This window comes from Myotis daubentonii, chromosome 4 (assembly GCF_963259705.1).
Source record: "Myotis daubentonii chromosome 4, mMyoDau2.1, whole genome shotgun sequence".
Taxonomy (NCBI): domain Eukaryota; kingdom Metazoa; phylum Chordata; class Mammalia; order Chiroptera; family Vespertilionidae; genus Myotis; species Myotis daubentonii.
In genome coordinates, this window is record NC_081843.1 from 74,392,552 (window position 1) to 74,409,137 (window position 16,586).

The window sequence follows — 16,586 nt, forward strand, 5'->3', positions numbered from 1 at the left end:
TCCCGGCCGCGCCGCCGCTCCCGTGCGCCGTCCTGTTCCTCGGGGAAATCCCGCGCTCCGGGCTTTGGCGACAACTGCGTGGGGGCGGAGGAAGCCTGGAACGAGGACTCCGAGCTGCTAGATCCGTCCTATATTCCTTGGGCCCGACTGAGATTCTGCATCTCATCTCTTTTTTTTACAACATGGGTATTTTATGTGTTTATATTTTTAAAATATGTTTATGGATTTCAGAGAGGAAGTCAGAGATAGAAACACCCATGATGCAAGAGAATCTTTGATTGGCTGCCTCCTGCACGCCCCCAATTGGGGGGGGATCCAGCCCGCAACCCCGGCAGTTGCTACCCGACCGCATCTCATCTTGAGCAGCAACTGGTTTAGGTGGACTTGATTGTGTTGTCATCGACTTAAAACCGGCCACGTGTGATTCGGAAAAGAGGTGGTATTTTGTGGACCAAAAAAAGTATGTCCGCTGACACCTCGGCCGCAGGTCGGGAAGGTAGCCTGCGACGCAGGCTACACACCGGGGAGCCAGTGGCTATTTAACCACACTTACAGCTGCTTACGGAGAGGCGTGGGGAAGGGAGAAGCTCTGCAGCTGGCTCCAAACCCCCTGTCCTGGAGGCCCAGCCCTAGCTAATGGAGTTTGGCACACCCAGCCTCCCATCTTCCGGTCCCTCTGCTGCCAAATCGGAGATCAGCCGCGGGGCTACTGATCCGGATTGGCTCTGCAGAGGTTTAGGTCCGGCCCCAGCTCCCATCCTCTGGAATCTGCAAAATGGCTACTTCGGAAATCAGTGGGGGGGGGGGGGGGGGGGGCGGGGGGACAGGTGAGCAAGCGGGGGAAGGCCACAAGTCGAGAGATCAAGTTAATATTAGTGGACAACAAAGATGCCGTTTTGTTGACTTTCAAGCATTTGGGCACAAAATATACACCTCTGATTTTTCCCTATTCCCTCCCCAACACCAGGGATGAGGTTACTGAAAAATGGGCATGCATAAGGAATTTATTTGAACGATTCATTACCTTACCCCTGAACTAAGGGTATCTCTTTCCTCTACTTTCATCTTCCTTCTGTACTAACCGAAAAGCACTTTGCAGATGAAGCTACAAAGAGCCAGAATTGGTAGGTGCCGAAGATTGGGAAGTTGCCTTGGCCTTTTGAAGGCTTGTGCTATGCAAAGTCAGCTGGGAAACACTTTTCCCCTGCTGTGAAAACAAAAATCACATTTTGCTGTGATCTGTCTTTGGCGGGATCCAGGTTAGGGTATATGACAAGCTGCTTCTAGGCAGCCGACTAGGAGTGTCGACTAATAACTCACAACAGACAGGGATGATCCTGTCAGAGCTGCAAGATTCTAGATATGAAAAAGAGCAAACAATCTGTTGTGCTCACCACCCTATTAGCAGCAGCCTCGTATCTGGTTGATTCTTCGGTGCTCAAAACCCAATTATAGGTTCAAATTCTAATTATGATATTACATGGGCTACTCACTTCACCTCTTTGGGTCTGTAAAGGATTATTGAAGAAGTAAATGAAATAAGACACAGAAGAATTCCCTCATGAATCTAGTGCCTAAGTAGTATTTGTTGAATGTCTGCAAATGGCAAAGGGGCCCAGCCCATTGTTCCCAGGTGCTTTTCCTCATCTCTCCTAGGCTTGATCTAGCCCAGCTGATCTGCTTCTCTCAGCACTTTGGCCCTCTCTCCCTCCATCTGTCCTCCAAATGACCCAAATAATCAGCAGGTATTTATTATGCATCTAATATGTTCCAAGACAATGAGGATAAGCTGAGCCTGCTTGGTGGAAATTGCAGAGTGGAAATTTCCAAATATGCTGTTTACCGCCAGTGACATTAGCACCTAATGCAAAAATTTACAGACTACATTGTTCCAGAATCACTTGAAATACTTGTTAATGTGCAGGTCCCCACCTCTCCACATCTCCTATCCCTAAGATTCTGCTTTAAGGGATCTAAGATAGAGGCCCTGAATCGGAATTTTTTTTATTTTTTAAATGTCTTTATATACAAATACATTATTTTACATAAATGCATAAATAGATTCATAGCATACATACGGTGTTTTTGCTTTTTTTTGGTAAGTTTTTTATCCTTTGTCTTCTGTTGTCTCTTCCTTACATTAACAACCTGGTATGTTCCTTTTAATATTCTTATAATATTGTCTATATAATTTACATTACACTCACATAATCATATACAATATATAACACATAATCATGCAGACATATACTCATACAAAGTTTTGGCATTGTCTTTAAAAATGGTAACAGATATATGGGTGTTACAAAAAAAATGTATACACACTAAATAATTATAAAGGCAATGTTTATTAAAAATACATTTCATTTTCAAAATTGAACTATCAGCTGTTAAAGTGTGTATACATTTTTTGGGACACCCTGTATATTTTTCTGCAACTTATTTTTTTCATTTAATGATACTTAGGACAGACTTTTCTGTGAGATGTACATTGGCAAAAAGTCTAAGGTTTCTTACCTCAGTAAACCACATAAATATAATTATTTTTTATGGCTACTATTACTATAGAGGTAAAAAGGGTTGAGAAGTATGGCCTAATGGAAATATTTCCAAATCAACAATTATTAATCAAATTCACTCTTTTAACAATTGCAGAATCACCACAGGTGATTCTGATAGAGGTAATGTTCTGACAACACTTTAAGAAAGAACACTCATATAAAGATATTCAGGTGTATGCTGGGTCCACGGGTAAGCTTATTAATTCATTAGCTTTCATGAAATGTGGAGTTACAGGACATAAGAGCTGAAAGGAACCTTAGCATTTCTCATGATAAATGAACTGAGTTTGAACAGGTGAAGTAATTTGCTTCAGCCATAAAGAAAATGAACAAACTGAGAACAGAACTCAGACCTATTGACTCATGATGCAAACATTACATTTATAGATTTGGTTAGCAATATTTTATAAAGAGGGAAGAGATGCTATGTGCAAGGTAGAAAGAAAGCATACAGGCGGCTTCATTTGTTGAAGTAGTTCATTTTTCCAGGAGGTGCCTTCTAAATTTGATAGAACAATGAATGAAAAATCAAAACTAGTTTCTGATCCAGCTCTACCATAAACAAGCTGTGTGACCTTAATCATACCAATTCACCCTTCTGACCTGAGTTTCCACATAGTAAGTCAAGAAGTATTTCCTGAATGCCCACTAGGCAGTAAACAATATTTTATATGTTGGAGATAAATTAGGGTACTAGATATAAGAGTAGGGTCCATTCCCAAGAAATTTCCCGGAAGGTCTAGGACAGTGATGGCGAACCTTTTGAGCTCGGCGTGTCAGCATTTTGAAAAACCCTAACTTAACTCTGGTGCCATGTCACATATAGAAATTTTTTGATATTTGCAACCATAGTAAAAAAAAAAGACATATTTTTGACATTTATTTTATATATTTAAATGCCATTTAACAAAGAAAAATCAACCAAAAAATGAGTTCGCGTGTCACCTCTGACACGCATGTCATAGGTTCGCCATCACTGGTCTAGGACATGACTAAATGATATCTCGGGTCCTTTGGGCAGCTCTACCATTTGATTTATCTGTGGCAGTGGCTCACCCTACCTAACTGTGCCCCGCCCCCTCTGTGACTACTGTAACTGATACCCAGACACCCTAACACAGTGGTTCTCAACCTTGGCTGCACATTAGAATCACCTGAGAATCTTTAAAATCCTGATTTCTGGGCCTCATCCTCCAGAAATTCTGTTTCTTTGTTATGGGGTGGGGCCACACATTAGTAACAAAGAAACAGAATTTCTGGAGGATGAGGCCCAGAAATCGGGATTTTTAAAAAGATTCCCAGGTGATTCTAGTGTGCAGCCAAGGTTGAGAACCACTGCCCTAACAGGAGCATATGTCGCTCTCTATTCTGCCACTGGCTACACTTCTAGGTGGTGGCAGAGGAGACAAGGCACTGTGTGGTAGGCCAAATAATGGCACCCCCAAAAATGTTCACACTCTAATCCTGGAACCTTCAAACATGTTACTTTACATGACAAAGGGGACTTTGCAGATGTGATTAAGGTGAGGATTTTGAGAGGCGGAGATTATCCTGGATTATGCAGGTGGGCTCGATGGAATCAGATGAATCCTTAATAGTGGAAGGCAGAAGCATTGCTGGCTTCTAAGATGGAGAAAGGGGTTCATGAGCCCCTTTTGAGTGGTTTCTAAAAGCTGGGAACAGTCCTTAGCTGACAGCCAGCAAGGAAATGGAGATACCACAAGGAACTTAATTCTGCTAACAACCTAAACGAACAAGGAAATGATTCTCCCCAAGAGCCTCCAAAAAGGAACCTGGCCCTGCTGACATCTTTATTTTAGCCTAATGAGTTCTGACCTACAGAACTGTAAGGTAGTCACACTACCACCCATTATCCAGCTCACTGCCTTCCAAGCTCACCACCTAAGCTAACTCCAGCTAACTGTATCTAAAGTAATCACCCTTTCCCATATGATTATATGCTATTCAAAAGGCTGAATGGTCTGGGTAATCCTTCAGATAATTACATCACAGTGTTGTTCTTTTATGATTCATACGACAAAAGTATTCTGTAGTTCAGAACACAAGAAGCATAACAAAAATAAGTGTATATTTTGAGTCTCAGTGTAACTAAGACTATAGATGCACATAGAGTCCCTTCTACCAAGAATGTCCTCCTCCCTCTCATTTTCCACTTGTCAAAGTTCAATCAATCTTTCGTGGCCAGTTTCAAATAATATGTCCTGAATAGATCCATACTGGCTACCCCTAATCCAAATTTGTCTCTCCTTTCCCATAGTATCTAAAACAGTTTGAATCTTTCTTATAGAATTCATGATATACCATATCCTAGGGGTATCAATCATTAGTACATGCCCAGCATATATGGTAGCTCACAATATTTGGAGTAAATGAATGTATCTATCTCTCTTCTGAAGACAGGGAGAAATTTTATCTTTATAGTATTCACAGAGCTTAACACAGTATTCTGCTCAAAGAAGGTACTCAAGAAATAATTGTGTTTACTGTTACTTTGCTTATAAAAGGGATTGCCACCCAGCTGGCATGGCTCATTGGTGGAGCATCAACCTATGAACCAGGAGGTCACGTTGATGATTCCCAGTCAGGGCACATGCCCAAGCTGCAGGCTCAGTCCCCAGTGTGGGGCTTGCAGGAGGCAACTGATCAATGATTCTCTCTCATCATTGATGTTTCTATGTCTCTTTTCTAATCCCTTCCCCTCTGAAATCAATTAAAAAAATATTTAAAAGTAATTGCCACATAACATCTTTGGTCAGAGTGAGCCCAAATATAAGATTAAGAGCAACCAATTTATTAGTCAATACAAACAGAATTGTGCAGCTGCATGATAAAATTTTCTGGACTGAGATTCTGAATTCTAAACGTTAACTTCATAGAAAGACCATGGATGAATTTCAAAGGGTATTGGGCCAATGCGATGCAAGAACTAACTGCAGAGCTCATTTTATTTCCTAGAAGAGTGCATAAGAATGTTATGGTTCATGTATTATTTGCATGGATGAAATCCTTTTATCTATTCAATTATATATTCTATATTGTTCACTAATGTTAGCTTATTAATATTTCCTCATTACATAGCAGTTATTTCCTAGTTTAGCTATGAAATAGTTCATAGTGTAAATGTGCCATAATCTTTTAACCATTTTGCTTTCATTTAATGTTACCTTTAAATGTAACATTGAAAATGGCAATAAACAACTTTGCACATATAAAAAAAAGAATGTTATGGTGAACTTATCCTTATTTTGCAAGACAGAAATATATTATTGTGTATATATACTAGTATGTACATTATGAACATACAGATACATATACCTAAATATTAAGGAGGCATTTATCAGTGATCATATTTGAAATGCTATAAAAAATAAGCAAAAGTAAAATATAGTATTATAGTAAAATATATTATGTAGCATATAACATACTATATTATATGTACATATATACTATATACATTTATACATAAATAGTAAAATATAAATGTAGTGATATATAATATATAGCAATATGTAAATGTAGTAAAATAAGTATTACAGGCTTGTGACTACATTGGATGGTTTGTGTAAAGAGATAGAAGGTAGACTACCATTATTTTTATCTAGGTGCAATTCCAGAAAATTGATTTTGTTTGTTTCATGAGCCATAAATTATGTAATCATATTTGATATTACCTAATGTCTATGCAATTTAACAAAAGTCTTCAAAAGAAAAACAATTTATAATTTTTAAATTGCAAACTATGTATAAATCTTTAGGATACTATTGTAAGAAAGAAAATAATCACAGCAATCTAACCATTTTTCTGATCTTCCCAAAGAAGTACCCCAAACCTGATTATCAGGTCTTTTAAAAAAGAAAGGTTACTTTCAGATGCTCCCTCTTTACTTCAATGCTGAGGAATTTTTAAAAAGAAATCAGATTTATTTAGAACAGTTATTCTCTTCCTTACCTTGCAGGAGGAGAGGGTAGAGATAGCTAAACTACCTGGAATGTCTGGCATTGTCAGGTACTGAGATGCTGGAGGCTCAGCACACATTTTCTCATAGATGACATACCTTTGGAGATAAGTATTATTATCTCTCTTTTACAAATGAGAAAATGGGAACCCAGACAGGTGAAGTGAATCTGAAAGTTATTTTAAGAATTATTATGAACAATAGACACCTCATATCTGGAGTTTTGTACTGTTTGTCATTGCATTCTATATTAGGTTTTATTATATTGCCCCAGGAGAGAATTTCATGTTGTTGTTCAACAACAATGAGAGAAGTGCCATAATCTTGTTGGTTATGTTGACTACCAGATGACTGGGGAGAAACAGCCAGAAGGATGTGGATAACTATATCCATAGTCGCTGGGTCTGAGAGCCGGAGCTCTTGCCCATCTGTGTTGCATAACCTCCTTCATCTGACCAGTCTGTGGGACAGCTGCCACAGTTGATTTCCCTCCATTTGTGACCTCTGGAACTTTGATAGTTGTGCCTGTCTCTTGGTATAGTTTAAGGCTCTGGAGCTGAAGAAGGACATTGTTCCTCCCATTAACACTAGTATGGACCTTCTCAAACCTCATACTCTCCAGAGATCTTAGCCAAAGATCTAGATTCTGGTGAATGGGTTTCCCCAGAGAGGTTCTCAGGATTTTAGTGTTTTACAATGCTTTGATGAATCACAACTTTTCCTTTTGACACTCTTTACATATTCACAGCCCCTCTATCTTGGAATCTGGCACACATTGCCCTGGAAGCTTGGTTACAAGACAGTAGAAAGCCACCATATAGTGTTGCAAGCAAACTGTCCTTTCATCCCTGATCACAACCATTATCCTTGGACCAAGCCTGGGTTTTCTGATGTTCTCCTACCTCCAGACATCCTCCCTGTTCCAAGGAATGATTTCAGTGGTCAAAACATAGACCTGTCCTATTATTTGTTCTTCAATCTGCTTAGTTCAAGGATTGGGCATTAGCTCCAAATTATTTCATCCTTGACTCCTCCCAAAAGCCCATAAAAACTCAGGCATATGTAACTCACTCAAATAACAGGAAATATGCAAATTATCCTTCATTATATCATCCAAGGACTACATATCCCATGTTAAACTCTAGTTAAAGAAATTGGAGAACCTTATCTCTCAACTATAAGTTTCAAATTTCTTCCTTTCTTTGGCTCCTGCAATTGACTTATAAACTTTCCTGGCAACTCCTACCCAAGAAATTAGTTATTTCGTCCTCTATAGAACAAGAGAATTCTGCTTATGTCTTTATCACCTATAGAAATTATTATTTTGTATTAAATACAAAAATTGGATTCTGTCAAAAGCAGGACCTTGAGTAAAAGTGACAAGGAAACTGGATACAAGCAGTGTATGTGGATGGTGTTCCAAGGAAACCAGAGTGAGGAAGAAGGAAGAACGAAGTAAATAAAGGAGAGCCAATAAAGGGGAAAGTATTAAGCAGTTTACAACTGTGGGTAATTGGGGCTCAAATCCCAGTGGGGATTCTCTGAGGAACCATGTAAAACGTTCCTTATAATTGTCCTTTGATGGATGAGAAGACAGAGGCATTTAGCTACCAATTCCTGTCCTCCATTGGTTGGGATTTTCCCTAGGCTGTTAATCACACACACACACACACACACAGACACACACACACACACACACACACAGTGCTGTAGCTTCAGGGAAATCCCTGAGGCAGTAAAGCTGAGAAACTCAGTGGATACTAGGAGGAGCCATCCGTGTACGTGGTTACTGTCTACCACAGCTCAAGTCAGACATGGCCAAAGGAATGCCATACCTCTTGACACATCTCTGTCCCCCTCTAGATTATATATTCCTGTGGGGCATACACCACACCTTGATCATTTTCACATCCTTGATGGTCAGAACATCTGACATAGGTGGAAGGTAAATGATTGCATGGATGGATAGATAAATGAATGGATTTACAGATGGATGGAGAGATAGATGGATAGATCGATGGAGATAAAGCCAAAGAAATTTCTTTCACATCAAATTTTCACTCACCTAATGGCTTTTCTAATCTCTTTTTGTTACTTGCTTTGTTAATAGTAGTTTTCACCATACATTCTGAATTTTTGCCATATAATTCTATATTTTATTATAGTGCATAAAAGCTGTAGTAAGGCTTCTAAAATTTTTTAAATATTTTTATTGATTTCAGAGAGTAAGGGAGATGGGAAGCGAGATAGAAACATCAATGATGAGAGAGAATCATTGATCGGCTGTCTCCTGCACGCCCCCCACTAGGGAGCAAGCCCACAACTCAGGCATGTACCCTGACCGGGAATCAAACCATGGCCTTCTGGTTCATAGGTTGATGCTCAACCATTGAGCCATGCCAGCTAGGCCTAAAAAGATTTTTTAGAAACAATAAAATTTCTGTAAAACAAATAAAATTAAAAAATAATTTGCCTTCCCTTTGCCTGCTTTGTCACCCACTTTTCACCATAAAGGGCAAAGAAACATCAGTGATCATAAAATAAGAACAGAAAACAGCTACTTTGTCAGGCAAAGTTCTGAAGAAATAGATCACATTTCACCAGAGTATTAGACCAGTTTCCTGATTAAATTGTCTGGTACACAAATGAATTTAAAAAATAAAATCAATGGAGATTTAGCAATGTGAGAATTTAAACCTGTTAACACAAAAAAGTCAAGTCCAATAATTTCAAAATCAATGGAATCAGGATTCCAGAGCATTAGCGCAAGTTAAGAAGTGGAGATCTCAGACGGGTCCAACCATGTCAGGGTGGCCGGTAGACAGGCTCGCCAGGGAACAGCTTAAAGAGGATCAAGGAGCATCCTGGGAGGAGCAGGGGGAGATGCTGACAGCCAGCCTCTAAGCCCGAGGCCCTGAAGCCACTGGGGAACAGAAACTCTTTTTTTATCCTCTCATGGGCAATGTGGTTGGTGGGGAAAGAGTTCAGGGAAAGAGGAGGGAATAGGAGAACCCAGGTTTATCCTGTGGACATCGGCTGGGGTCTGAGAGGGAGGACAATTCTGGATGCAGTGTGAGATGCTTCCCTCGATTGCCTTCTGATGGAGCCCTCAGAAACTCATGCCAAATTTCTAGGGAGAAAAATGCTGTAATAGAAAGGAAGCTACATAAAGAGCTATTATCACTAGAAGCACAGCAAGGAACTGACAACAGACGGCTCTGCCTTGCATGAGGAAAAAAATACCTCACTTCAGAACTTAGAACCTTGCCAATACTGAGAGAGTGGATTGAGGGGTCAGGCTGGGCAACAGGGGGCAGTGTCATGCACTTCTAGGTGGAAGGTGGAAGTCATGATAAAATGACCTGCAGAGAAAAGGGGACAGGGTGGAGGTATCCAGGACAACAGCTAGGAGGCAGAGCTGAGATTGAAACCACACTGGGTGGCCCAATTGTAAAGGGCATCCTCTAATCCTCTTACTCGGTGACTGCCCATTTCAGGCCAAACCACACTGACCAAGATAAGTTTCACTGATAGTTCCTCGACAACACTAATTTTTGTTCTTCCTCATATGCAACATTTCTGAAAATTCAATTGATTAAACATGCAAATGAATATAGTATTAAATACGTCTTAGTATTCGCTAAGATAAAGAAAATTATAAATAAGAAACTTATTTGACTTGATTATGAAATTTAACTTATGTAAATACATGTGTTTTATTATATAAGCAATTGATATCCATTAGAGAAGTGGTTCTCAACCTTCCTAATGCCGCAACCTTTTAATACAGTTCCTCATGTTGTGGTGACCCCCAATTTCATTGTTACAAATTGAACATAATTAAAGCATAGTGATTAATCACAAAAATAATATGTAATTATCCTATCTAATAAAAGAGAAAAATGGTAATTGGCATACGACGATACCCTTTTCATTGGCTAATCAGGGCTATATGCAAATTAACTGCCAACTAAGATTGGCAGTTAACTGCCAACAAGATGGCGGTTAATTTGCATATGTAGGCACAATGCAGGGAGGCGAAAGGGAAAGCAGGAAGAAGCCCCCTGCCACTGACAGTGATCGGAAACCCAGGGGGGAGCTAAGAGCTGGGGGGCAGGGCCAAGGCGGCCCTGGGGCCACCTTGGCCCTGCCCCCCAGCCATGATCAGCGAATCAGGCGCCTTTTCCGCCCTGGCCAGTGATAGCAGGAAGTAGGGGTGGAGCCAGCGATGGGAGCTGGGCACGGTCGAAGCTGGCAGTCCCAGGAGCTAGGGGTCCCTTGCCTGGGCCTAAAGCAAAGCCCATGATCACGGGGCCGCTGCAGCTGTGGGTCCCCGCTGCCTGAGCCGGACGCCTCAGCCAGAGGCATTAGGCCTGGGCAGTGGCGGAGCCTGCAACGCGAGGAGCTGGGGGTCCCCTGCCCAGGCTTGACACCTCTGCCAGAGGCCTCAGGCCTGGTCAAGGGGCCGATCCGGTGATTGGTGATCGGAGGGTGACGAGGGTCAACTCCTCTGGCTGAGGCATCAGGCCTGGGTGGGGGGCGGAGCCGGGGATTGGGGGGATATGATGGTCCCCTTGCCCAGGCCTGAAGCCTGGGTCAGAGGCGTCAGGCTTGGGCGGGGGGTGGAGCAAGCGATCAGAGGGTGATGGGGGTCCCCTGCCCAGGCATGATTCCTGGGCCAGAGGCCTCAGGCCTGGGCGGGGGCCAGAGCCAGTGATCAGGGGGAGATGGGGGTCCCCTGTCCAAGCCTGACACCTCTGGCGGAGGCGTCAGGCCTGGGCAAGGGGCCGATCAGGTGATCAGAGGGTGATGGGGGTCTACAACTCTGGCCGAGGCATCAGGCCTGGGCTGGGGGCAGAACCAGTGATGGGGGGAAATGAGGGTCCCCTGCCCAGGCCTGACGCCTCTGAGGCGTCAGGCCTGGGCAAGGGGCCGATCCTGCGATTGGAGGGTGATGGGGGTCAACGCCTGAGGGCTCCCAGTATATGAGAGGGGGCAGGCTGGGCTGAGGGACACTCCCCTCACACACACACACACACACACACACACACACACACACACACACACCCAGTGCACGAATTTCGTGCACCGGGCCCCTAGTTATATCATATTGTTATAGATGTAATTACATATGTGTTTTCTGATGGTCTTAGGTGACCCCTGTGAAAGGGTCGTTCGACCCCCAAAGGAGTCGCGACCCACAGGTTGAGAACCGCTGCATTAGAGGAAAGATTCTGGATTATCCTATCAGCTTGCATAAATTTATAAAAAGGATTTTGGAATGATATTCTGGTTTATTACTCCACCAAACAAACAAAGAAGCAAAAACACCATTTGAGAAAAATGTAGAAAACAAAAGTCAAATGGTTAAATTAACAATGCTAAACCCATGCAAGGATTATTATATAACAATTAAAATGTTTTTCTTAATCTGTAATAATTTGTAAGAACAAGTATAATAATAAATGGGAAAAGGTAAGTTACATAGAGTATGAAGAGGAAAGGCACACCTTCATTTTTAAGATTTAAAATTAGAAAAGAAGATAAATGAAATAATAGACTATTTTTCTTTTTCTACTTTACTTTCAATTTCTTTAATGATAATCGATTACTGAAACAACTTACAAATAAGTTCAGGAGAAAGAATATAGCTTAAATTTTATTTTAATAATATGTGTAAAAAAGGCCAAATCTTCACAGGGCTTAGAATTAGGGGGAAAAAATTGACTTTACAAATCTAGAAAAAAAACTGCTTTGAATCCAATAACCTGTGCCTTAGCGTGTAAATCACCACTTTTTTCTCACCATTTTTTCTCCCACATTATCTGGAGCAGATAAGTGAACAATTGGAGAACTGTGTGCCTGTTGGTTATCTTGCTGAAAGGAGGCTCTTGGTAAAAGTTTACTGATGGAACAATAAGGCCCTTACTGCTGGACCTTTCCCAAAATTTAATCAACCTACTCAATGCACAAAAGCACAAAACAATGTTCAGAGGTTTAAATCCAACCCTAGCAAGAATACTCCCTACTTACCATCCTTTTTCTTACCAGTAACATTTGCCCATTAATGGCTTAGGACTAAACATTGATACTGGCATTAATTGTATGTTAAATGTGTAATTAATTTACTGTTGATCAACAGGTATAAAAATGCTTCTGGAAGGCGATCGATGCCATCATTAATAGGAGTGTCTTTGTTTAGGGTGCTAGCTGGCCACGCCAGAAAGAACAACCATGTGATTTAGGGTGAAGACTTTGAGTCATGTGGTATCAGTGGATGTGGAGACTGAATTCAATCATGTGGGTAATCAATCAATCCATTATTCCTATGAAATGAAGCTCCAACAAAACTCTGACACCAATTCATGGATACTGTCAAATACTGATGCTGGGATGGTAATGGATCATTACTCCATGGGAGAGGACAACGGAAGCTTTGCCTTAAGAACCCTCCCAAGCTGTGTCTAATGTTTCCCTTCCTTTGGCTGATTTTAATATGTATAATTTCCCTGTCATAAATCATGATTGTAAGTATAATAATAACTTTCAGTGAGTGCTATGAACACTTCTAGTGAACTATTAAATTCACTAGGTTTGAGTGGTTTTTGGAATCTTCCAAACTTCCTGATAGTGTAGTGATAGCAGTCTTGGAGAGTGTGCCCTCAAAATTTGCAGTTTGACCAACTCCAGTCATGTAGAAAATACATAAAAATGGGTGTGATAATTTGGTCCTCACACCATGTTTTGCCAACCCCTCTTCTAGCTCATTAAAATATCTGTACAGTGTAAGTGTACATATAATTTATTGTGATGAATATAAAGTTCATAATTGTGTCCAAACAAGCTATATCTTACCAATCAAAATAGACTCTTTAATTGTCAAAATTTGCAGAAGTTTTATATATACACAGAATAACTGAACTGCAACATATTTGTGACAAAATTGATGCTGAAAATAAAAAGATACTTATTTTCTTATGTGCACTTTCCTCTTATCTGCCCATATTAAATTACATTTTTAATAATGTTTGCGCCTTGCCTTACCCGGTTTGGCTCAGTAGATAGAGTGTCAGGCTGTGGATTAAAGGGTCCTGGGTTTGATTCTAGTCAAGGGCACGTACCTTGGTTGCAGGCTCCTCCCCAGCCAGGCCTCTGGTGCAGGGGGAGAGGAGGGAGAGAGCATGCAACAGGCAACTAATTTATGTGTCTCACATCGATGTTTTTCTCTCTCTCTCTGTCTCTCCCCTTCCCACTCTCTCTAAAAAGCAATGGCAAAATATCCTCGGGTGAGAATTGAAAATAATAATAATAAAATAAATAAATAAACAAAAAAATGTTTGGGCCTTTGAAGAACTACAGTACTTTGCAAATCAACGTAAGTTTCCCACCATGCTATAGTAGAAAGCAAATAATCCCTTCAGCATGTGTTTAAGACTCCTAAAGCAGTATTACAGGAATCATGACATAACAGCAACAAAAACCACAGAATTTCCCAAGAAACAGGAGAAATTTGTACCTTTGGCCCATAAACAAAGCAATGCCAAACAATACCTGTTTTAACGTATAAACATTTGTTTCCATGTCTTGATGGTCAACTTGTCCCTTCAATCTTGTCAAAGAGATTGTAGAGAGAAACTCATATGGGAAGCAGGCTGCATTCGTTTTAAATCTGGTTTTCATTTGGTATAAACTCAATTTTCTGTGTTTATCATATTCTGCTCAATATTAGGCATTTTGGAGATGGTAATAATCTCACTATTTTATAATTAACTATTAACCATGGGTAATTTATTTCTTCAGTTGCATTTTCTATAGTAGTTGTAAAGTACCACAAGCTGTTACAATTTAATTGCCAAGTTAGCCTAGCTGGCATGAATGACTCTTCCTATGTGACTGACATCTACAACTAAAATATCTGCTGGCTAGATAGTCCCATCTATATAATATGAAAACACGGCCCAACCCCTAATCAATTTCCCCCCTTTGGAGGTGGGGAAGCTGTTTCACATTGGCAATAGTGTCCACTTGCACTCAGCTTATTGCCTTGCATGTGACTCTCTACTCAGCCAGAATGCCAATTTAATTTTCTGATAACTACCACCAAGCTGACTTCAGGAAGAGTACAGAAGGAGGAAAATTCACATTCGTAAACTACTGTCTCAGCTATAAACACAGCCCGATTCCTAATTCCCCACATGAAGAACCTTGGACTGTAGCACTTAAAAATTTACTGAAGGCTCAAAAATATAAAAAGAGAATTAGAACATACAAAAGAAAAAAATATAAAATGGAAATGTAAGTATTGGTCCTAGAGTCAGTCAGCCACTGCCTGCACTACGGATCCTCTGCAGCCCTTTCCCTCATTAGTCCTCAGTGTGCCACAAGTAGCCAAGGTCATCCTGTCATCTACGGTTATGTGTCTCTATCATGTCCTCCTCAACCAGAGTCTGGTCCTGTTGCCATCAACCAATAGAGAAGATGAAGCCCTTTCTTCCTCTAATCTAACCTAAGGCCACCTTTACTTTTTTAAATCATTTTAAGTATTTAATTACAAAAGTGAGCACTGACTTTCTTTTAGACACACACACAGGTCTAATGGCCAAAAGGTGCAGAGGAAGTGAGCTCCTGCTCTGCCCTCTGCAGTACCCATCCTGCGGTTAAAACTGCTGCCAGCCCTCCATCGTTTCCAGCAGACATAGAAATCCACAGTGGCTGCTTTCCAGCTACAGCTGTAATGCATTTTGTATTTCATATAGTGTGCATGTCAAAACAAAATGGTCGTTAATGGTCAGGGGTACATCCTTCCCACTGGCATCAGTTCCTACTCCGCAAGCAGACGCTGAGGAGACCTTCGGGTTAGGAGTAACTTAGGGAGAGGCAGCATGGCTGGAGTTGGAGTGACCATCTGCATCGATGCACTGTGGTGTCAGAGTGAGGAGAGAAGTCAGTCAGGAAGGCTTGGAGGGCACAATTGCAAGTTGGGAGTCTCTCCATGAGACAATGAAGGGGAAATTTTCCCCAACCAGGTTTTTTTGGTGCCAAAAAGAAAAAGAAAAAAAATCAGTTCAAACAGTATTGAATTTGCAAACTTTTCCCACCAAGACAGGTCAAATAGAGCAGTAACAATCTAGATCTTTCCAGGAAGTGAAGGTAGAGCCCCTGGCTTTCCTCCTGACAGCCCTGTTAGGTCCTAGGAGTATCTGCTGCTGCTGCAGTTGCTGCGGTTGCTCCATTTGCAACTTCTCAGTCTCAAAGAGAACAGGAAGAACCAGGATCGTGAAGGAAGGTATCCCGATCCATAAGGCTGCCCTGGAAACCTGTACATTTTTTTGAGCCACAAAAAGGGAGAGATCAAAAGTGGCTCCGGCTGTGGACCAGATCCTCTCTGCCGTCAGACCCCAGAGTCTCTCCGAGCGGGTCTCACTGGGCTCATCCTCTTCCAGCTCCCCCTCAGTCTTCTCCACATCACCTTTCAGAAGCAATTCGTTGGGGGGCAGGGGAGCACCTGGACCAGGGGCAGCGACTATGGCAGCCATGGCTGTAGGGGGGCCCACCTTTATTCTTTCTCCAGAAGAGATTTCCCAATCCACACCCTCAGAGATCCTTTGGTCCCCCCCAATCTATGAAAAGTGACAAGTACACACTGACCACCAGGGGGCAGACACTCAACACAGGAGCTGCCCCCTGGTGGTCAGTGCGCTCCCACAAGGGGAGTGCTGCTCAGCCAGAAGCCAGGCTCACAGCTGGCAAGCGCAGTGGTGGTGGCGGGAGCCTCTCCCGCCTCTGTGGCAGTCAGACATCCCCTGAGGGCTTCCGGACTGTGAGAGGGCACAGGCCGGGCTGAGGGACCCCCCCTGAGTGCACAAATTTTGTGCACTGGGCCTCTAATAACTGAATAAAAAGGCACTCTCATCTCTCAAGAACAATTCTTTTCAATTTAGTACAAAGATTTTTCCTCCTAACTCTGTAGTAGCCTCATTCAAGAAAGACACAGAATTTATATTTCTAAACAAAATTTATCTCAATTGGAAACATCTGCATTCTGTTT

The 16,586-nt window shown here is 41.6% G+C and overlaps 1 pseudogene; it reads right to left on the reverse strand.

Moving 5' to 3' along the window:
* Positions 1–15,572: 15,572 nt before the first annotated feature.
* Positions 15,573–16,074, reverse strand: LOC132232426 (mitochondrial import receptor subunit TOM22 homolog; annotated as a pseudogene).
* Between the last annotated feature and the right edge of the window lie 512 nt (positions 16,075–16,586).